Raw genomic sequence first — 23,296 nt, forward strand, 5'->3', positions numbered from 1 at the left:
GGATCCAAATTGGAAAGGAAGAAGTCAAAGTATCATTATTTGCAGATGATATGATAGTATACATAAGGGACCCCAAAAATTCCACCAGAGAACTCCTAAACCTGATAAACAGCTTCAGTTCAGTAGCTGGATATAAAATTAACTCAAACAAATCAATGGCCTTTCTCTACACAAAGGATAAACAGGATGAGAAAGAAATTAGGGAAACAATGCCCTTCACAATAGTCACAAATAATATAAAATACTTTGGTGTGATTCTAACAAAGGAAGTGAAAGATTTGTATGATAAGAACTTCAAGTCTCTGAAGAAAGAAATTGAAGAAGATCTCAGAAGATGGAAAAATCTCCCATGCTCAGGGATTGGCAGGATCAATATTGTGAAAATGGCTATCTTGCCAAAAACAATCTAAAGATTCAATGCAATCCCTATCAAAATTCCAACTCAATTCTTCAACTCTTTAGAAAGGGAAATTTGCAAATTCATCTGGAATAACAAAAAAACCTAGGATAGCAAAAACTCTTCTCAATGATAAAAAAATCTCCGGGGGAATCACTATGCCTGACCTAAAGCTGTACTACAGAGCAATTGTGATAAAAACTGCATGGTACTGGTATAGTGAGAGACAGGTGGATGCTCACAGTCAGACATCGGATGGAATCCAGGACCCCCAATAGAGGAGCTAGAGAAAGTACCCAAGGAGATGAAGGTGTCTGCAACCCTATAGGTTGGAACAACAATATGAACTAACCAGCACCCCAGAGCTTTTGTCTCTAGCTGTATATGTAAAGAAGATGGTCTAGTCAACCATCATTGGGAAGAGAGACCCCTGGGTCTTGCAAACTTTATAAGCCCCAGTATAGGGAACACCAGGGCCAAGAAGGGGGAGTGGGTGGGTAGGGGAGTGGGGGTGGGAGGGTATAGGGGACTTTGGGTATAGCATTTGAAATTTAAATGAAGTAAATGCCTAATAAAAATTCAAAAAATAAAAAAAAAACAAGAAGAAAAACAAACAAACAAAAAGAAACAAAAAGAAAGAAAGAAAGAAAGAAAGAAAGAAAGAAAGAAAGAAAGAAAGAAAGAAAGTGGACTCCATGATGCAGCATTCATGAGGGTGCTGTCATCTATACCAGGATGAAGACTTACACTTATCTAGAGATGTTCTGTAGTCACCTAGGTCCCCATGAACAGCCCTTCACTCTGAAAGCAAACCTGGGGAGCTCAGGCCAATCATGTTGAACTTCTGTTCAAAATGACCAGACTTTTGTTCAGATTGCTAAAAGAAAAGCTAAGGTAACTAACTGGCTCTCAAATATAAAGTAGTTCCTTAGGTTGTTGCAGTTTGTTTGTACACAAGAACCTATTTGCTCATTTATCAAACATTGAAGGCATTTCTGCCAGTGACTAAAATTTAAGGAGTAATTGCAGAAATTCAGTTTGGATCAGAATGGAAACATATTTAGCAATCTATGTCTGAAATGAATCAAATATACCACTGAGGAAATCAGGTAAAACCAGCTATACATTCCCTTAAAAATAGTAATAGGAAGAGTAGTGTGTGAGAGAAGAAGGATGACTAAAAAGTATCTATTTGCACCCTATAAAATGACTAGATGGTATCTATCCGCATACAATTTGCATTTCACAATTCATCCACGTGTTCTTTTTCAGTAGCTCTTTGCATGAATCAGTGTTTTTGTTAATGTGTGAATCCAGAGGCCAATTGTTTCTCTCAATCACTCTATTTTATGAGACAGCATCAATTACAGGCACCTGGGGCTTGCTGATTTGATTATGATGTCTCACCAGTGAGCCACAAGGGTCTTCTTGTTGCTGCCATTCTAGTGTTAGAACTATAAGCACATGTCACCATGCCTACCTGAGGAGAAAACAGAGATTCTCCTGCTTGGTGGCAAGCAATTTACCAACTAAGCTGTCTCCCAGATCACACAATAGTGCATTCAATTAAACTGTGCATCTGAATTGGAAAGAAATGGGGAGAGTGAGGAAAAGAAAAGGGAGAGCTCTTAGCCCATCACCAGAGTTGCTGTCTAGACCCTGAAGAGATTAGGCACAGGAAACTAAGGGAGGCTCTGTCTAAAGACATTTCTTGAGTGTTTGTCAGGGGGCAGTGACCTGAAAATGAGGTTTGAAGGGGGGATTTGCTCTTGTACATCAGAAATCTCATCACACTCATTAATAGTCTCTTCTAAGTGGTGCCAAAACAAGTCAAAGCAAGAAGACCAACCACAGAGAACAAACCCCAGGGACCCTGATTGCAGGCCTGGAGCAGCAATGAGAGAGAGAGAGAGAGAAAATAAGACAGAGGGAGTAAAAAAATCAAGGAAGAGATAGATCCAAATTGCAAAATCTAAGTTCAATGCAGAGAAATGCAGACACATCCCCAGTGTGGGAAGATCTGTGCAAGTGATTATGCAAATGAGCAGAAAGAGGATGAAGGTTGAGGTTTCCTACAAGTAAAAATGTCCACAGGCATTATCTTATGCCAGATTGGCCTTCATTACTAGCAAATGATTAGAATCAATGCTACAATGTCAGGAGTCATCCAAATGGAGAGGCTGGCTTATGAAAAACAATAACAGAATTAATGAAGGAGCTTTAACCTTTAAGTTCAACACATATTTAATTCTGTTTGTCTGAGCAAAACTTAAATATAGGGGAAGCAATTTATTGTTAAAGCCACGTAAAGTGCAATGATTATTATGCTAATAAGTCTGGATAAGTACAATCCCTTGCTTTATAAATGTCATAGATTAAAAATGGATACTGCTAATAATTAGAACAATGATGATTTTATGATTTTTAACACAGACCATTTTACTCCAGTGTTAATTGTCTTTTAAAAATTTAACAGTTTTATTTCAATCATGTGGAGCCATATATAAGTATTTGGGACATCAGAAAACTACTCACCTGTACAACAGCTTACAGCCGTATGCTAGGTATTTAAAAGACATGAAGTTTTCCACATTTTTCTCAAGGAATGGCTGTTGAAAATGCTTTGAGAGACATTTTTATAGGAGCACAATTTGCTTTAACAGTCATTGCTCTGGGTTTTAGATCTTGAAATGAAGGCTGTTCATGCCTAAGTGGCTCTCATATTTTGAATCAATTATCTCTGGTATTTGCAATTAGCGTGCTGGTCACTTTTTAGCTGCACTCAAGTTTGAAATGTTCAGATTAGGTAGAAGAAATTAACTCATTTGTGACCTTTAGCATGAATAATGTGCTTTCCCAAGATTTCAGATTAACGTTGAAAGTAATTCAATTTTATAAGCCAACTGCTTGCAGAAAGTTGGGCTGTTCAGTGTTTGGGGGAAGATGAATATTTTATAGCACATTAAAAAGTCTTCCTAATTTTTCTAGCTAAATATTTTATAAATGATTTCCCTCCTCTCCCTCCACCCAGAATCTACCTTTCCAAGTTCAGGCCCTGAATCATCTTTCCCATGATTTTGTTTTAGTATTTCAGTTCATTTATGTCTGATTGTTGCTATCCAATCAAGTTGTGCCTGCTCTGTCATTTCTTCCTAAACAGACTTCTCATTTTTGTCTGTTCCACAGATGAAGTTCTGTTTTGATGTCATATTCAATAAGGAAGCTGAGTATCTCTAGAAGGAGGTAGTTTAGTTTTGTCAGTGACCACTTTAGGTAGCAAGTTGTGGTTGGTGGAACAAAGAAAAGTCTGCTTAGAGCTGGGATGATGATTCTGTGGGTAAAATGCGTGCAGTGCAAGCACAAGGACCTGAGTTCTATTCCCTGCAGTCCACATAAAATAATTCCAGGCTTGGTAATGAGTGTTGAGTTCCCAGTTTTAAAGAGGTGGAGACAAGCAAATCCTTAGATGTATCTGGTCAGCTAGCCTAGATGAATTGACAAGCTCATGGCAAATGACAGATCTTATCTCAGAAAGGAAAGATACACATTTCCTGAGCAGAACTCTTCCTCTCCCCCCCCCCCAACACACATATACCTAGTCTGACTTTCTAGAGGAGGTCCTTTTGGAGCCTCTTTGGAGCAAGGTCAGTTGGAGGAAAGAGGAGTGAGAAATGGGACCCAGCTCACATGAGGAGGAAGAACAGCCCTGCTTGCAGTCAGCCTCATTATGCCTAGATATGGTTCCTATTGGTCCTGCAAGATGGAAACACCTTAAATAGAAGGAGCTAAAAGAATTCCAGAAAAGCTGCATTGTAGCTTTAATTTGCAGAGACCAGTCTTTCTTACTGATAACCTTTCATTCGCCATCCTCATTCTTAGTTCTGTTTAAAATATTTTGAGTGAATTAAATGAATTTTAATTGCTATATGCAGAACTGAATACAGCTGACATGGTCAAAATGAACCTGGGGCATGGAATGAAGCATTCTCTTCTCTTTCAGTGTAGTCAGAAATAGAGAAGATTACAAAATACCATAACTGATAGAAATACAGCTAGTAGTGAGGACAAAGCTAGTAAATATGTAGTTATGTAACTAAATAATTAGGATAAGGATAACTCTATTTTCTAGTTTTAAAATAGGTAAGTTGGGCAAGTAGACACATACATTTCCTTTTGATGTTAGATAAAACAAATAAACGTAGTGGCTTAGAAAATACATATTCAGCCTGGCAGTGGTGGCACATGCCCAATCCCAGCACTTGGGAGGCAGAGGCAGGTGAATTTCTGAGTTCTAGTCCAGCTTGGTCTACAGAGTGAGTTCTAGGACAGCCAGGGCTACACAGACAAACCCTGTCACCCTCCCCCCCAATACATATTCACTGTCCTACAGAATTTTGGGTCCAGGTTCTGGAAATAGCCCTTATGATGTTGGCCAAAGTTTTGCTCTCCTCTAGAGTCTTGACAGTGAAAAAACAGTCCTAAGATGATTCACATTATGGGAAAGTGTTTATTTTTGTACTTCTGAAACTGGGGGAAGTGGCTTTTTGCTGGTTTCCACTGATGACCTCCTGTAGGGTGTTGCTATCAACTGACTATCAGAGCACAGTTTGTTTCATTCCAGCATTCATGAGAGTTTTTTCTCTCGTGTAGAGAACAAGAACTTCATTAATTTCTCCTCAACTTTTCTTGGGACCTAGATGCAGTCTACTGTTAGACTGCAGTTAGAAAGAAGTCATGGTCACTGGTCCTATTTACATTCAAGGATTGGAATTATTTAATATTTAACCCTCAGTGCTAGAGATGATGTTGGGTATCTTGGAATTTTAAGTGCTTAATGACATTTGTGGATCAATTAGTGACCCAATTGACATTATTGAGAAGGCAACCTTAAACACAATTCTATGACACCCAGGTCTAAATTGGAGCAATTGGGAGACTATCAGTTGCTTGTCTTATTGTTGTGACAAAGTACTTGACAAAAAGTAGCTTGAGAAAGGGAGATATTTTAGTTTACAGCCTGAAGGATATTGTTTGCTATGGTGGGGAAAGGTATGGTAACAGAAGTGTGAGCTAGCTGACCATAATGTGTCTGCAGTTAGGATGTAAAGAGTCATCAGTCCTGGGACTCAGCTCACATTCTCCTCTTACTATTTCAAGAACACAGTCAAGGAATGGTACCCCCCCCACACACACACTTTTAAGCTGGGTCCTTCCTCTTCAGTTAAACCTCTCTAGAAATGTCTTTGCAAACATGCTCAGGGACATATCCCTTAGGAAATTCTAAATCCAGTCAAGATGATGACTACGAACCACGAGGGATGACGACGAAGCACGAGGGGGAAATTTCTGTGTTACATTAGTCTTTCTTGACACTAACCACATATATTGATAAAAGTTATGGCATTAGTTCATGGAGATCTGTTTCAGTTAAGGTAGGTAAAATAGTACTGTTGAATGTTTTCAGGTACGATGATATTTTATAAGTAGATGTTTCTATCTGTAAGAACAGTGTGAAAGTAACCTGCAACACTATCCTGAAAGCTTCGGAATGCTTACCTCTGTGGTTGCACTGGTTCTCTTCTATTTCATTAAGATTTATCCCCCTACCCAAACAATTGTATTTATGTTGATATTAAGTTGATACTCAATGAAGCTCCTTTTAAAATAAATTTATAAATATTTGTTAGTATGAGTGAGTGAAGGAATGAAGGAATAAATGTTATGTATATACATGTACCTCACAGAGTCCAGAGTGAGAGCATTGGTTCCCTGAATCTGGACTTATAGGAGTTTGTGAACCACTCAATATGGCTACTAGGAACAAAACTCCATCCAGGTCTCTGAAAGAGTAGTAGTTCCTGTAGGACAGTGAAAGGCAGTCTGGTTCTTAGTTGAGCAAAGAGTAGAAATCCCCGTGACTCTGAAGGGATGGAAGAAGTTTTGCCCTGCTCTTGGGCACCCAGCTCCTGTCACCTAGCTACAGCCCCCCCCCCCAGCCCTCCAAAGATTTGTGTCCATCAGTTACTTAAGGGCAACCCCCCAAGCCCCTCCACAGGTAGAGGATGTGACCTGTGGCCACATAGGCTCAAGACAGATCTCCATTTTAATGAGGTACCTAAAGGCCTGGAGGACTTAGCCAATAAGTTTTCCTTCCCAGACACTCCTCCCTGCAAAAGGTATTTAACCTCAGGCCTGACCTTCGAAGTGGGGTATGGTTTTACTCATCCACTTTCTACCATGATAATAAATGCCTTAAAACCATGGACTGGGTTTGGTAGTTGTTTATGGGATGGAGCTGCCTGGGACTAAACCACCAATCAAAGAAAACACATGGCGGCACTCTCTTGTCTCTAGCTGCATATGTAGCAGAGGATGGCCTAGGCGGTCATCAATGGGAGGAGAGGCCCTTTGTCCTATGAAGGCTCCATGCCCTAGTACAGGGGAATACCAGGGCCAGAAAGCAGGAGTGGGTGGCTTGGGGAGCAATTCTATGGCACCAGGGTCTACATTGGAGCAATTGGGAGACTATCGGTTGCTTGTCTTATTGTTGTAACAAAGTAGTTGACAAAAAGTAGTTTGAGAAAGGGGGATATTTTGGAGATAGGGGTCCCCTATGGAGATAGGGGATTTTTGGAGAGGAAACTAGGAAAGTGGATAACATTTGAAATGTAAATAAAGAAAATATCTAAAAAACAAACAAACAAAAACAAAACAAACAAACAAAAAAACCATGGACTACCTCTTTTCATTGGGCTTCACTTATAGAGCTGTCTAATCTCCCGTAGATGGCCTCTCTGAGCTCCCAGCCATAGCAGCCACCAAGACCAAGCCAAGCTCTAACCTACCACCACCACCAAGGCAAAGACTTTCTCCACCAGTGGGAGCGAGTTCTCCTCTTTCCCCCCTCGGTCCTGGGCGAGATCCAGCCATGGGGACAGCGGGATGACCCTTCTCTATTCTCGGGTCCTCTGTGGCTCCCAGCAGCGCCTGGGTGCCCAAGAGCCTGAGAACCAGATGACCCCAGCCTCCTGGACACCCTGAAGCCAGCTCCAGCTATCCTGTGCCTCAGCCTGCATTTCCACCCTCCCCAGAGAGGTGTCCTGTGGCTTCCCCATAGCCTGACACTTGCCAGGCTAGCTCATGGGGTAAGCACAGTCCAACCTAACCCTGTCCTGCCTCCTTGAGCAGCCCGCATCCTGTGGGACACCACTAACTCTACAGTTTCCCTATTTGCTGAACCACCCATCTAGTTGCTCACTGAAATCTGTTTAGGTCATAAGTTGAAATGTTTTATATTTTGAAGCAAAATTTTAAAAATGTATCTCAGAGTGCCTCTTGTTATAGATCAATCTCCCCCCCCTAATATATGTGTTTAGCCTCCTTATCACATTATGATAGGATGTTGAGGGATGAGAGCTTTTGGAGTAAAAAGGATTGGATAAGGTTGTGAGAGCCAAAATGACTACCAGTGGTCTTATGAATTGAGTAAGAAGAAATAGCCTCGTTTTGTTTTCTGAGATGTGAGCATATAATGAAGAACCACTACTGATAGCGCTGGGCTCAGCAGAAACTGAATGTATCTGCATCTTAACTTTAAACATCTCTAACTGAGAAAAATAACTGCTTATAGTGGGACTCACTCTGTCTATGGAAATCTGTTATAGGTTCTTGAACTTACAAAGATATCTATCAAGACATTATGAGTCACTGAGGACTGAGTTGGAAATTGATGTTTGAAATGACAAAAAGAAAAAAAAAAACCTGTTAGTGGTTTCTCATTTTACTGTTTTCTAAAGATTCCATCTAATTCTACACTTATTTTAACAATTATTAGAATTTTGTAAGGCTGTCATTTAAGCTAACTGGTAAGATGTTTCATTGGATAAGGTACCTGGTACCTAGCAACCTAAGTTTGATTTTAAGGACACATATGATGGAAGGTGAGAACTGAATCCTGCAAACTGTCTTCTGACCTTCATATGTATACTGTGATGCACTTGAGTGTGTACACACACACACACACACTTCTAAGTTAGCTAGCGAACTGAGGTGTGCATGATACTTTTGCAAGTCAGCACCAAACCATGTAATATTTATTAAACCCTAATTCTAATTTTGTGGGGGAAACTGTGAAATTTACTAAGAAATGTACATATTATCTCATTTAATCTCATTCAGTAGGCTTTATTGCCATTATTATGCAAGGCAAATTATGTTAAAGCGTACGGGTTAAGTTAGCTATTAAAAGACATGTACTTAGGAAAACTTGACTCCAAAGCTCACATTCAGAACAACTGTGCAACAAGCTTTAGTCTTGCTTTGGACTGAATCTAATTAGTATAACTAGCATACCAATTAATGCTAACAGGATGGCAATTATTATGTAGAAGATAGATAAGACTCCTTAATGACTTGATGTACTTGATGGTAGGACTAATAAGAATATGTGTTCATGAACTTGAGGTCCCTTTCTGTAAAACTGTCATTTTCCTTTGCAATACTTATATTGCTGGAGTCCCCAGGCTGAGGTGAGCACTTCTGCTGTGATGTTCATTTCTTCTAATGTCATGGAGTAGCTCTTCTAGGAAAATATATTTTTTGTATAGATGCTTCGGTGTTGGTTAAAAGGGAGCTAAAAGATGCAGTGTCTAAGTGATTTCTTCATCTCTGATTGATGCCAGGAACATGTACAAATATCTAAAATACTCACTGTTCATAAAAACAGATGTATGATTTGCAATGAACATAAGCTTCCACTAACATATATCATCAGGATCTTATGTTACACACAGATCTTCTGAAGGTAAAGCTTATACATTATCAGTCTAGCAGGTAGAATAGCCAGCCAGCCAGTTTTGAAGGGTACAAAAGGCTATGCCAATAATTATGCCAAAGTTTACATAGATGCAGTCTTCATGACAAAGGAGACTAAATGACCTTCCCTGGGATGCTTAGGATGAATGAGGATGTACCTAAGACTTGATAACCAGGAGGCACAGGATGGGAGATTGTATATTATATTTTGAAACCTACTTTTACTATGTTTTGTTGTTGTTGTTGTTGATGTTGTTTTGTTTTGTTTTGTGTGCTTTAATTGCCCTTCTAGCTAACCACCCACCAGACATAGTGGAAAGGAAAGATTAATAAGATAAAAGAGCATGCAGAGCTGTTTAGAAATATTTCTGTGGAGTGAATCAAGTCTGCATTGACAGGATATCAGAAGTTTAGTTCACATGAATCAGCAGCTCCATCTTGATCCACCCTCAAACACCATTTATGAATCAGCAATAGCAGTTGGGTCTAGAGGAAACCTTGATGGTCTGCCTATTGGCCTGCGTCCTTGGAAGCAGCAAGAAGCCACCAGAACACCGCCAGAAGTTTTTTTGTGTGTTTCTCTCTATGAAGTTATTACAAATGATGATCTGCAAAGAATGATAAGCTATACTAATATAATACAGAGTCGTTCACTGTCTGTTGGGTTACATTTATTCCCTTTTAAAATATGTGTTTTCTTAAGTGTCCACTCAATGAAATATTACATGCCCTTTTTTAGGCTACTTCCATGCCACACCCACTCTAGTGAAGACTGTGTGACAGGCCTAAAAGCTTGGGTGTAGTCCCAAGGCAAAGAGTTTCATTGAAACTCAGTCTTCTGGAACCTTGGTACAAATGCTCCAAACCTGTCCCTGCATTAGTCGGTGTATGGGTGTGTTTTCTTTCAGTATTGTTTTACTATAGGTGCCTCCAAGAAATTATTTTACTAATACCTAAATCAAATTGAACTTTGCTTCCTGTCCTTCACTGATGTTCTAGACAGTTCTTGAGCTGACTCTGAGCTTGGAATTTCATAAGAATGTTATTCATTCAGAGGAAATGCTCCCGTGTTGACAGTAATCAGGCATCTCAGTTTGCCTCATAGGAGCTAGTATTCTCAGAGCTAGTTCAAAATAGTAAACTTAGAATTCTCATTACAGACATGAATGGCAGCCTACATTACATAATAGTAGTAAGAAGGTGGGTTGTGGTTTTAGGAGGAACTGGAGTATTGTATTAGTCATGAAAGGGATAGTAGAATGGAATTCCACTGGTGTATGTTTTTCACTAGGCCCAGAGGAATAGCATAATCAGGGACCCCTAGTGGTGGGTTTAACAATAGACTAGCATTGCATCAGACCTTTCACCTGGCTCCTGTGAATAGCTGATTTTAGATAGGGCTGTTTCTATCTCAGTTGTAAACACTACCTGGCTCCCACTAGCTATTTAGGTAAGCATATGTGTGTGTGTGTGTGTGTGTGTGTGTGTGTGTGTGTGTAGAACCATTATGCATCTAGAAGTACCTTGGCTGGTGTATCACCTAGTTTTGTTGTTTTTCTTCTGTATTATAAGTCTGGTGCTCACTATGAGAAATTACATTCAGATCAACACTCCCTTGTGTTTGCATCTGTTTGTCAATTTTGCTGATTTCCTGACCACCTGTGCCAGGACCCTGATTCTCCCAAGGGTTGAGGGGCCAACTGAGACCAGTCTGCAGCACTTCCAGAAAAATAGCATGTGTCTGTTCTCAGCAAATCATGCTCCAGTATATATGCTTCATCAAAAGTGACCACCAACAGATTGGGAAAGAATTTTTTCCAATCCCACATCTGATAGGGGACTAATATCCAATATATACAAAGAGCTCAAGAAGCTGAACTCCAAAAATCCAAATAACCTCATTAAAAAATGGGGTACAGAACTAAACAAAGAATTCTCAACTGAGNNGTACCGAAGGGCTGAGAAGCACTTGAAAAAATGTTCAACATCCTTAATCATCAGGGAAATGCAAATCAAAACAACCCTGAGATTTCACCTCACACCAGTCAGAATGGCGAAGATCAAAAATTCAGGGGACAGCAGATGCTGGCGAGGATGTGGAGAAAGAGGAATACTCCTCCATTGCTGGTGGGATTGCAAGCTTGCACAACCACTCTGGAAATCAGTCTGGTGGTTCCTCAGAAAACTGGATATAGTACTACTGGAATATCCAGCAATACCTCTTTTAGGTGTAAACCCAGATGTTCCAACTGGTAATAAGGACACATGCTCCACTATGTTCATAGCTGCCATATTTATAATAGCCAGAAGCTGGAAAGAACCCAAATGTCCCTCAACAGAGGAATGGATACAGAAAATGTGGTTCATTTACACAATGGAGCTTTTAAATAGCTACTCAGCTATTAAAAACAATGAATTTATGAAATTCTTAGGCAAATGGATGTATCTGGAGGATATCATACTGAATGAGGGTTTAACCCAATCACAAAAGAACTCACTTGATATGCACTCATTGATAGGTGGATATTAGCCCAGAAACCTAGAATATCCAAGATACAGTCTCTAAAACACAAGAAAATCAAGAATAAGGAAGACCAACACGTGGCTACTTCATTCCTCCCTAAAATAGGGAATAAAATACCCATGAAAGAAGTGGCAGAGACAAAGTTTGGAGCTAAGACGAAANGATGGACCATCCAGAGACTGCCCCACCTGGGGGTCCATCCCATAATCAGCCACCAAACGCAGACACTATTGCATATGCCAGCAAGATCTTGCTGAAAGGACACTGATATAGCTGTCTCTGTGAGGCTATAACAATGCCTGGCAAATATAGAATTGGATGCCCACAGTCATCTATAGGATAGAACACAGAGACCCCAATGGAGGAGCTAGAGAAATTACCAAAGGAACTGAAAAGGTCTGCAACCCTGTAGGTGAAACAACAATATGAACTAATCAGTACCTCCAGAGCTCGTGTCTCTAGCTGCATATATAGCAGAAGATGGCCTAGTCAGCCATCGTTGGGAAGAGATGCCCCTTGGTCTTGCAAACTTTATATGTCCNATACAGGGGAACGCCAGGGCCAAGAAGTTGGAGTGTGTGGGCAGGGGAGCAGGGTGGGGGGAGGTTCTAGGGGACATTTGGGATAGCACTTGAAATGTAAATGAAGAAAATATCTAATAAAATAAGTTTAAAAAAAACAAAGAAAAAGGAAATGACCTCTCATAAGACAGTTTCTAGAAAAATATCCATCACATTACACAACTGAGTCTCCGAAGAAACAAGAAATTTCCTCTTCAGGAGATAGGGCTTTTCTAGGCCACATATAATCAGGACATATGGTTCTCTATGCTGGTGCCAAAACCTATACAGATCTAGGTTTCTTGAACACAATTGGACTTTTTCTGGCGTATATGAGGCAATCACACTTTGTTCTGGGCATCTAGAATGACAACTAATTTGTTGTGGGACTCAGACAATCTTTAATCCAGGTCCCAAGATGCAAGAACAACTGGTTCCAAGCCTCTGGGCATAGGAGCTATGGTTACAAACTCTTGAATTGTGGAGAAATTCTCTAGCTTCCTCAGGGCAAGCACAGGAACCTTGTGAGTTGTGGTGTGCACTGGTATCCATGATCCCATCTGTGTAGGACTGAAGCTAGATATTTTCTAGGTCATGTAGCTAAAAGGTTAGTGATGCTGGGGTGTATAGCTCAGTCTTATCCCAGATTCCAGTGGACAGGCACAGGCAGTTAGAGGGTTTTACGACAGTAGCTACAATCTCAAGTCTATAACTGGGGAGAACATATTCCCTGCTCTCCTGAAGCAATTGTAGGACTTGTGTTTGTGGCCATAGAAGCAGTCACTGCTCTGAGGACTGGAGCCTTCCATCTCTTCTGAAACATATACCAGGTCAAACCTCTCTATTGTATCAGGCAATCTACTGCTTCATCTAAGGTAAGATGGGGCCAGACAGTTCCTATCAAACCTGCTAGATTTCAGACCCATGAAGACTCTGGAATTCTCTTACAGTAGGTCTGCTGGTGATAATGGGCTTCTGGCATTTCTCTTCCTCCCATCTGTCCCTTGTCTCAGCAGTGTGCTGTCCCTACAGAAACTGCCATGGAGAATGGGCCGAAGTTACAGTTGCTCTGGTATGGTGTCTATGTTGCCTTTTTGACTCTCTGTGCTGCTCTGTGTTCCTGTGAATCCCTCACAGATGTCCAGAGTTCTCTGTCAACCACTTTTCTTAAGGCACAGCTTTCCCCTTCTTCTGGTGCTTCTTTGTAGCTGTCGAGTGTCAGGTACTTCTACTGAGTCATGCTGATGACTGCCTTGATTATGCTGAGATATTAAACGAGCTCAGAAAATGAGCCTTATTATGGTTGTTTCTGTATTAATGCACATATTGTAATACATATGCTCACGTTGGCAGAGAGGGATCTAAAAACAAGCAGATTGGAAGAATGTAATTAGTATTTAATGTTGAGCAGACTATATTTCCACTGATGTTTAAACATTTCCCTTTGTAGACTTAGACATTGTTTAGTGCTATTGAGTGACATAACAATCCCCTTGATTGAATAAAACAGACAACCATGAGCCAGGCTCCCTGTTTTTTGATGAAGTCTTAAGATTAACCACCTACAGGTTAAGTAGAACTAATATTTCCAGAAACAAATTAAATATCTCTAACACTAAAATTGGGCAGGAAAATCCTCTGAAGAAAGCTTTCACTACAATTTAGGAAAAACATCATTTTGGGAGTGTTTTTCACTTGAAAATTCATTTAGTGACCTCTCAGGGATGTTGGGTAAATGTACTACTGTTTTGTAAATAGCTTTCAGTATGAAATGTGATAGGTGTTTTAGAATTGTCCAAAAAGCAATCTTGAAACTTCAAGTAAAGTTAAAAAAATGTCTCTAGTATTTGTGGGTGTCCTCCAAACTATGGGAAGCTGACAGCCTTTTGTAAACCAGTCCAGAAGAAAGCATCCATGCAAATTAGGGAATTTCCCCTCTGGTAGATACAGAAACATTTAAGGACAGGAGGAGTAGGGAAATGGAAGAGTTTACTCAATGATCTTTACTGAATTTTAACACTCAGCTTCTGGTATTTTAAAATCTTTCATAAACCATTTCTTGCTGTTTTATCAGTAGCCTAAGGTCTAAGAATTAGGCTATGTGGTTACTGAAACACATCCAAACAGTCTTTAAAATTTTAAAGAAAAAAAGAAATTAATCTAATAGACTAAACAGTTTAATTTAAAAGGTTGGCAAAACAAGGGATTCTTTTTCACCTATGATCATTCCCTTTTTAAAGACAATGGTGTATCCTATATGTGTTTGTGAAATGTGCAAAGCTCATGGCCAAAGATACTTTGAACCATATTCTCATTCATTTTGTCCCTGTGAGACTGCTACATAATTGGTGCTATGGGTTTATCACTATTTTGCTCCTAACTCGAAGTTGTTTCAATTTATGTGTAAATATAATCTTTCTGGTTTTAATAAGAGGGAAAGAAAAGGCTTCTAAGGACGGGCTCCATAATTTTTCCTTTGGTGTTCAAAATGTAGCAATTATTGGAACAAACAGAAAGATGAACAATATCAGTTGATTAACTGAGTTTCCCTTTTAAGTCAGGAAATCCATTCCCATGGAGGGACATCTGAAACCAATAGACAGCTTTTGGAATAAAAGCCAAGCAAATTCTTCCTCATTGCATAATTGTGTCACAGGAGATTCATGCTTTTCTTTCAAGTATCATATAGATTCTGGGGTGTATAAGCCAATATGAGAAATACATTTTGAGTTCGTGAATGCATGAATATAATTTTTATTGATGATGACTTTCAATTATATTTAACATTTGGACTGGTAATTAGACAAGATTATTCTGACTGAGTACATTGGTAGCTATTTAGTATCATTAAGAAAGGGTACATTTTTTAAACAAGTAATTTTACATTTCTAGATTTTTCTCTTTAATACTTGGTACTAAAGTGAAAAAAAATAGTATCACTGTGTGTATAAATTTATGGGTACATATACATTTGTCTATAATTTTAATATAAATGACAATTTTCCCTCCTGTTTCCTTAATGAAAACATCATTTATCTTTTATCTAACTCCCCTTCTGAGTTGGTCCCACATTTACAGTCTCTTCTTGCTACAAAAAAGAAATGTTTAATGAAAAACACCTGTCAATTATTTAATAAAAAATCTTGCCGTTTCAGTTTTCTCTTATCTCAGAGTCTATCATGGTATGTGCCAAATACAAATTTTATATTTTACTTGGTTTGTTTAAAGTTTGACTGCAAACATTTATCTCAATGACATCATAGCTTTTTGGACCAGTGAGCACTCTGACATTCTTTTTGACTTTGTAATTGTAGATTGGGAACAGTTTGTTTTGTAATCAATAACTAGTACTTAGTTATGGTATGAAATTTTTCTTAGGTTTACCTATTTTCATGCTTAAGAGAAGATTACCACATTTAAAAAATTATTGGTTATTTTATTTACTTACATTTCAAATATTATCTTCCTTCTCAGTTTCTGGTCTGCAATCACCATATTCCATCTCCATAACTCCTACTTTTATGAGGGCACTCCCCCCCACAACATACACCCCACTCCCACCTTACCGCCCTGGTATTTCCCTACACTGAAGCATTGAGCTTCCACTGGCCCAAAGGCCTCCCCTTTCACTGATGTCCAACAAGGCCATCCTCTGCTACATATGCAGCGGGAGCCATGGATACCTCCATGTGTACTTATTGGTTGGTGGTTTTGTCCCTGAGAGCTCTGGGGTGTCTGGTTGGTCGACATGTTCCATTTGAAATTCTTCTGGACATGTATACCAACAATTACACAGCCTGGGGATGTGACCTGAGAGTAGAAAAGCTTGGGATAGTGACTTAAAATGAAAGGAGCTGAAGGGGTCTGCAACTCTATAGGTGGAACATCAATACGAGCTAAACAGTACCCCCAGAGCTTGTGTCTCTAGCTGCATATGTAGCAGAAGATGGCCTAGTTGGCCATCATTGGGAAGAGAGGACCTTGGTCTTGTAAACTTTATATGCCCCAGTACAGGGGAATGCCAGGGCCAAGAAGTAGGAGTGGGGTGGGTAGGTGAGCAGGGTGGGGGGGAGGGTATTGGGGACATTTGGGATAGCAATTGAATTGTAATTGAAGACAATATCTAATAACAAATTGGGGAAAAAAGTACCATCCTTAAAACCAAGTTTTGGAAAAAAGAAAGAAAGAAAGAAAGAAAGAAAGAGAGAGAGAGAGAGAGAGAGAGAGAGAGAGAGAGAGAGAGAGAAAGGAAGGAAGGAAGGAAGAAATAAAGAAAGAAAGAATAAGAGTGAAAAGTTAGAAGAGTGTCTCAACTACCAATCTCTGTGGGGACTACTTATCACATTAGCTGGGAATTAAACAGAAATTCAATTAAGGACCATAGTTTGTAAATAAATTATTTAATAAAAATTGAACGAGTTAATTCCCATGCAACTCCTTGTTTCTGCAGTAAATTATGAAATTGTTTTAAAATGTATAAATTTCATGTGAGTAACGTGCTTATTGTTACTTATAATTAAAGGAAATATAGGAAAGGACCAGAAAATTTAAAAAACAAAACAAATCAAAAAGAAAAGAAAAGAAAAGAAAAGAAAAGAAAAGAAAACAAAAAAACCCTCAAAAAACAAAAAACCTCCTGTGGTTTAGCTATTGGAAGTGTCAGAGATCCACAATGGGAAGTAAATGAATAAACACAGACACAAAAATGAAATAAAGGAGAGAAGCTATTATTTTTTACATACAATGATGCAATGCCTCCTGTATGAATACTTTATGAATACTGTTCCTGTGCCTTTTAATGTCTGCAAACCTTTCCTCAGTGTTGAAATTGTTGTCCCAGTTCTCACAAGGATGACCATTCTCCCCGAGTTCAGTTATTACCCTAGCTTTTTGAAAATAGTCTCAACATTTACACCCCCTTTTCTAACCAAGGCTTCTATCTTAACTCTGAATTACCAAATGTGTTGCTCTTGAATTCCACTCTTGTCTTCTTATTCTCAGCCACCAATAGAGTCTCCAGTGGCTCCACTTCTCTCCTAAACATACCACAATCATTTGACTTATTCCCTCAAACATACCTTCACATGGCACAGTATTTGCTTTACTGAAGTCAAGTCTCACCACTTGGTGACATTACCTCTAATTAAATTCTCACAAGGTCTCTTAGTTGAACTATTAAGCAGCCATCTCAGCACCCTTTCCACTAGGCTCGCTGTGAGATCATGTGCACTAATAGAATAGAGCAGTACTTGAACAATGCTGGTTCTTATTCAGAGATGCTGCCTTATTCTATGACACTGAATTTGGCATACAAAGGATGAACATAGGATGTTATGAAATCGAAAGATATTAGGATTGCATGTGAATCCAATGCTTTAATTCAGACTAGTAAACCAAAGAGAGCAGATCCCTAATGTTTTTAACTGTGTGACATAGAAGGTTTGTGTTACTTTCATGCTTTTCACTAGGCTCATAATAACCACAGCTGCCTAATTAGAATGGGTAAAAGAGGTAGGAAATGGAAGCTGTGCATTTTGCCCCAAAGTCTCTCTGCATCAAGTTCTTATGCACCTTATTCTGCATCAGTTCTTTTTTCCTTGTCAGTTATGGCCTAATTCAGATCCAGCTGTCTAGCATCTGGATCTTCAAACAATGTCTGGGTACTTTCTGCTTATAGAGATGTCTCCTCTACAAAATACCTCTTGTTGTCTTAGCTATCTTTTTTTTAAATGTGGTCCTTACTAGACCACCAACTGAGCAGTTGAGATTTTATAGTTTTCTATTAATGTAAATTTATGAATCTTTTAGTCCCTATGCATTTCATACATGTGAAATTTGAGATGAGCTTATTTTCATACAAATTCTATTATACCCATAATGATTATGAAATTTTACATAATGGCCTCCGAGTTCTGTGATGAGCTATTAGTCTAAGCTAACACTCACTGGACGGGAGACTAAGTTGTCTGGACAAATCTATTTTCATATAAATTACCATTTTATTAGTTTAATTTGTTAAATTTACATTTTTACTGTAACTAAGGTTTTATTTATAATATCGTAAAGCTTTAAAGAAGAATTAATAACTTAAAAGTCACTCACTCATGAAGTTTGTAAAAAAGTTTGGTTATAAGCAGTGTAAAGAAACATAGATATACACAAACAGTGATTAGGGTTTGTGTGGAAATAAGGAATGTGGAAGTTAGAGAGATGCCTCAGCAGCTAAGGACTCATACTGCTATTGCTTAGAATATGAGTTCATCTTCTTATACTAACAAAGGGCAGCTTACAACTGCCTATAAGTCCTATTCCAAGGGACCCAACAATCATACACATGTACACACACACACACACACACACACACACAAACACACACAAACACACACACTTAAAAACAAATAAATCTTATAAAAGAAAGAATGTGAATTTGTTCTCATAAAAAACCATTTATTTATTTATTAAATGCATACGTATGTAAGCCTGAGTATTAAATGTATGTGTATATATGTGCCCTATGCATGCAGGAGACCAGATGAGGTCATCAGGTCTTTTGGGACTGGAGTTATATCCAGTTTAGGTGGGTGTTGGGAACCAAACCTAGGTCCTGCAAAGAGAACCCAGTGTTCCTACTTCTGAGTAATATCCCCATCCCTTCTGAGAATTTTGTTTTAGAGTATGCAATAATTTAATGAAGGCAGCAAGAAGATAAAATAGCAAAGAAGAATTGCAAAGAAGGTGATCTTGAATTAGATTTGCTAAATGAGCCTGTCAGTCTCAATGCCGACACAGCTGTGAAAGCTTGGCATCCAGACATCAGCGTTTAGGTGCTAATATAAACGAAATGATTTTGAACATTATTTAAACAATGACCTTTATGGTAATAGACCTGAATTTTACTGACGCAGGATGAAAAATCACCAGTTTTATATGAAATTAATTAATTTCAAACAAGAGAGGAAAACAAAATGCAGCCATCAAAGCTTTAGCATGCTAAGTTTTATCTTTAATCACAAAAGTGTTATTGTATTTCTTAACGCATGTACGTGTGTGTGCGTGTGTGTGTGTGTGTGTGTGTGTGTGTGTGTGTGTGTGTGTGCCTGATAAAGCACCAGTGTGAAGGTCAGAGGATAACTGTAGGAGTCAGGTGTTTCGTTCCACCATGTATACTGGGCATTTAACTTGTGGTCAGATTCTACAGTGAGTACCTTTATTCTCTGAATGAAATACCTAGTCCTATTTTAAATGTTCTTACTTTAAGAAAGAAATCTAGGATCAAACAGAAAGACTAAGTGGTCAATAGAAATTAGTATTAGTACCAAAGAAGCAAGGAATTATAGCTTAAATGAACCAATAGGATTTGCCTATAATGTTATTTTTGATGATGATGATGATGATGATAATGATGATAACTTGACTAGGGTTTGAGTGATCTATGACATAAACAGCATATATTTTGTAGTAAACTTTAGTGTGTTTTAGTTGGAACTAGGGCTAAGATGATAATTAATGTCAGTGGGGTATCTTTCCTTAGAATCCCACAGAGATAAGCTTTTGCCCCAGAATTTAGTATCAGCTTCTTGGGTAGGAGATAATTCTATGAGCAACAACAAATCAGTGGCTAACTTTACAGTTGGCAGTGACAAACAAACGAACCAGTTGGATTGACAATCAAAGTGTCTTCATGGGAAAGAAGAGGATCATTTCTGGCGAATCCATGAGAAACACTGTATAGAAAAGGCAGAATCTTTTTTTTTTTTTTTTTTTTTTTTTTTTTAGAAACCTGGTATCTAAGAAAGTTAGAATATTTATACAGCAGCTTCTGTCAGTCAATGCTGAAGGGTGCAGGGGTTGGAAACATTAATTCCGTAGAACTTCTGGCTGCCTGCCCTGAACACACCGAGCAGGCTCCACTGGCCAGCGAAAGCCTTCAGCAAAGAATTATAGATGCTGGAGCTTGGAAGTGTTTTAAGCAGGCATGAAAATGTTAAGGGCTGGAGAATGTGACTTGAGTTCTGGAATAAAAATATACCAAGGGATGGGTTTTGGCTTTGTTTTTCAGGCTGTCAAGTTCTCGTCTTCACAGTTTCTGCCTTAGCTCTAAAGGGATGTATCTCTTGTGAAGTCTCTGAGCTGTTCTTACCCGCCCACCTCTGCCATTTTGGACTTTCTGAAAGATTACTATAAGCATCTTTTACTTAAGAGATTTGGTGTTTTCCCCCAGAATGTGTTTTGTCACTAGGACATGCTTAGTCAAAGGTGACTGAGTGTAAAGGAAAGAAAGGCACCCTGCCTTCTGTGCTCTCCAACTTGGGTCTCCTGACTAACCCCCAACAGTGCTCAAATGCGAGGAGTGTGTGTTGGTGCACTGCTTGCAATGTGGCTTCCAGATGTTCTATTTACGATATAGATGCCAAACAGCAATTTACAAAGTAATTTTATGTCAGTTGCAGAACTGAGAGGAAGTGACCCACCTTCCTAGGCTGACAATGTGCTGCAAAGCAATGAAAAAGCAGAAATCAGATAGTGCTTAGAGCTCTGATCAGCATCGTAGGTTGGCTTCTAAAAGGGGAGAGTTATTTAAGGTTTCTTTGATAAACACTCTAAGTAACAATGGGTCATACTATTACCCATCTCTTAAAGAAACCTGTTATTTTTGCAGAATACAGCCCACTGATTTCTCTCACTAATGAATATTTCCACCCCTTCTTAAAAAGTAGGGGTAGAAAAAGAAAAAGCTTTCTTTCAGGATCAAACTTCTCAAGATGTGGCCGTGATATCGGAAAAGTAGGTGGGCAGGTGTTGCTTCAGCCATTTATTATCCTTTTGCCAGGTCTGTTAGTAAAAAGAATAAAACAGCCTGCTTCCTAACTGCAAGTAAAATTCAGGAAGGGTTTTGTCATCTCCGTAGGTCCTATGGACATCAATATGTCCAGAGAGATGATGTGACAGAGTACTGAAGACAGACATACTTGCTACCCCATGTTGGTAAGGATGGTTCTTTCCACAGAGAATGACTGCTCCATTACCTCAAGGAAGTTGAAAGGGAAGTTTAATAAGAAGCCAGAAAGTTTATCTTGTTTGGAAGATCAGAGGGTATGCATGAGTGATAAATATTTGAATCAGAACTGGGAACTCAAATACAAAGACATGTTTTTATCAGAGTTTAAGGCAAGCAAAGAGAAGGCGTACTCACACACGTCTTCAGAATATCCCTTTGTACCCTTGGTGGGATGCTCTCTTGTCATTAGCTTTGACACATGATCAAACCTCATGTAATTTCCTTGAAGTTACATGAGCATGGAGAGCTCATCATCACTGTGACACATACGGGCAGTTTCTACTATGTACATATTGACTAAATTCTCTAAAGCTGATTTCATACTTTAATGCTGAGTACAAAGAGGACTCTGAAAACAAATCAAATCCTTTCAAAGGAATCTCATGTGGTCACACATATTGTTTTGCTGTAATGGGATTCTGTTAATATCAATACATTTCTGAAAATCTTCTCAGTTCACATGATCAAAAGGAAATAGAAGAGAAATAAGTCCCTGAGTACTTAATTAGCACATAAAAATTGTATTTGAGAACAGAAGGAGAGAAAGAGATGTGCCATTTTCTTACCATTTCAATTCCTTCGAGTTCTGCACATTTGTTAGTTTTTTCACAAAACTAGATTAACATATACATATATGTATATATATATATATATATAAATTTTTGTGCTCATTGTATTAATAAATCATTTTCATATCTATAAATATTCCTATTATTATACACCATTAATATCTGCATGTGTGTCTATATACACATATTTTCAATGCATATATTGAATGTTATCACACATTTTCAGCCAAGGCAAGCTGGTACAGAAGCCAACTGCATTCTGTTGGCCAGGGAGTTTTGATACATGGTTCTATGGATGCTCTCAGCAAAATTCACACTTTTTGGACACTAGTCAAAGTCAATTCTCAAATGCATTATTTTTCCACTGCATCTCTCTACAGTTTATTTTGTTCCCTGAAAAATATCCCTCATCCCAAGTGGAAATACATAAAGGAAAATTAAATGAAAAATCCATTGGCAAAAATACACAAAATTCAAAGGAAAGTCTTGATTGAGACATAAGTTAAATCCAAATGGTTCAGAGTGCAGCCTTGCAGTTGTTGGCTGAAATCACTTCATACCATGACAGTAATTGTAAGAATCATTACACACTGGAAAATTTATTTGGATTAGTAAGCATAATGAATTTTAATGCTATATTGTGACTTCTGTGTATTTGAAGGAAATATAAAGGCAATTTCTGGTATCTATGTATACTATCATATGTAAATTATTGATTCTTTGGAAGTGAATTGGATGCCATGAAGAAAGTATCCTCTTAGTGTCAGAAGAGAAATAAGCTGTAACCCAACATGGTGAATAAACTGGTTGCTATAGGTTATTGAATAACCTAGTCTTCCTGATAGACAGAATGCTCAAAGAGCTCTCAATGTTTAAAAACTAACATGACTCAGCAAATTCACAAAACTCAGCTTCCCAGAGGTTGTATAAACAATAAATCCTTGTTAGGAAAAGTATTTTAGCTATAGATGGAGCAAACTGAAAGGTTCACAGGAGACTTTAGGGATGCAATTTCCATGAGTTTTCACACATCATGTGGTGATGTGGTGATGGTCTCTTAACTAGCAGAGTAAGCTCACTGGTTCATCAAGATGGACTTAGATGAAACTGCTACTTTGTTCTGTTGCTTCTTTCTGTATCTGTTGTTAATTGGCACTTGTGTGCATCTCTCTAGAATATTATGCAGCTATCACAAAGTTAAAAATTACAACCAGGAGGCATAATGGGAATGAAGGACTAGTGCTTGTCCAAGCAAGGAGAAGCTTAGAGATAATTCTCAGAGAAGCATGTATCTCCTGATGAAGAAAAAAAAAAAAAAGGTCTTTTATTGGAAGGTTGTACATCACATAAGAATGACTTATCACATGGAGAGAC

Source organism: Mus pahari, chromosome 4 (assembly GCF_900095145.1).
Source record: "Mus pahari chromosome 4, PAHARI_EIJ_v1.1, whole genome shotgun sequence".
Classification (NCBI taxonomy): Eukaryota; Metazoa; Chordata; class Mammalia; order Rodentia; family Muridae; genus Mus; species Mus pahari.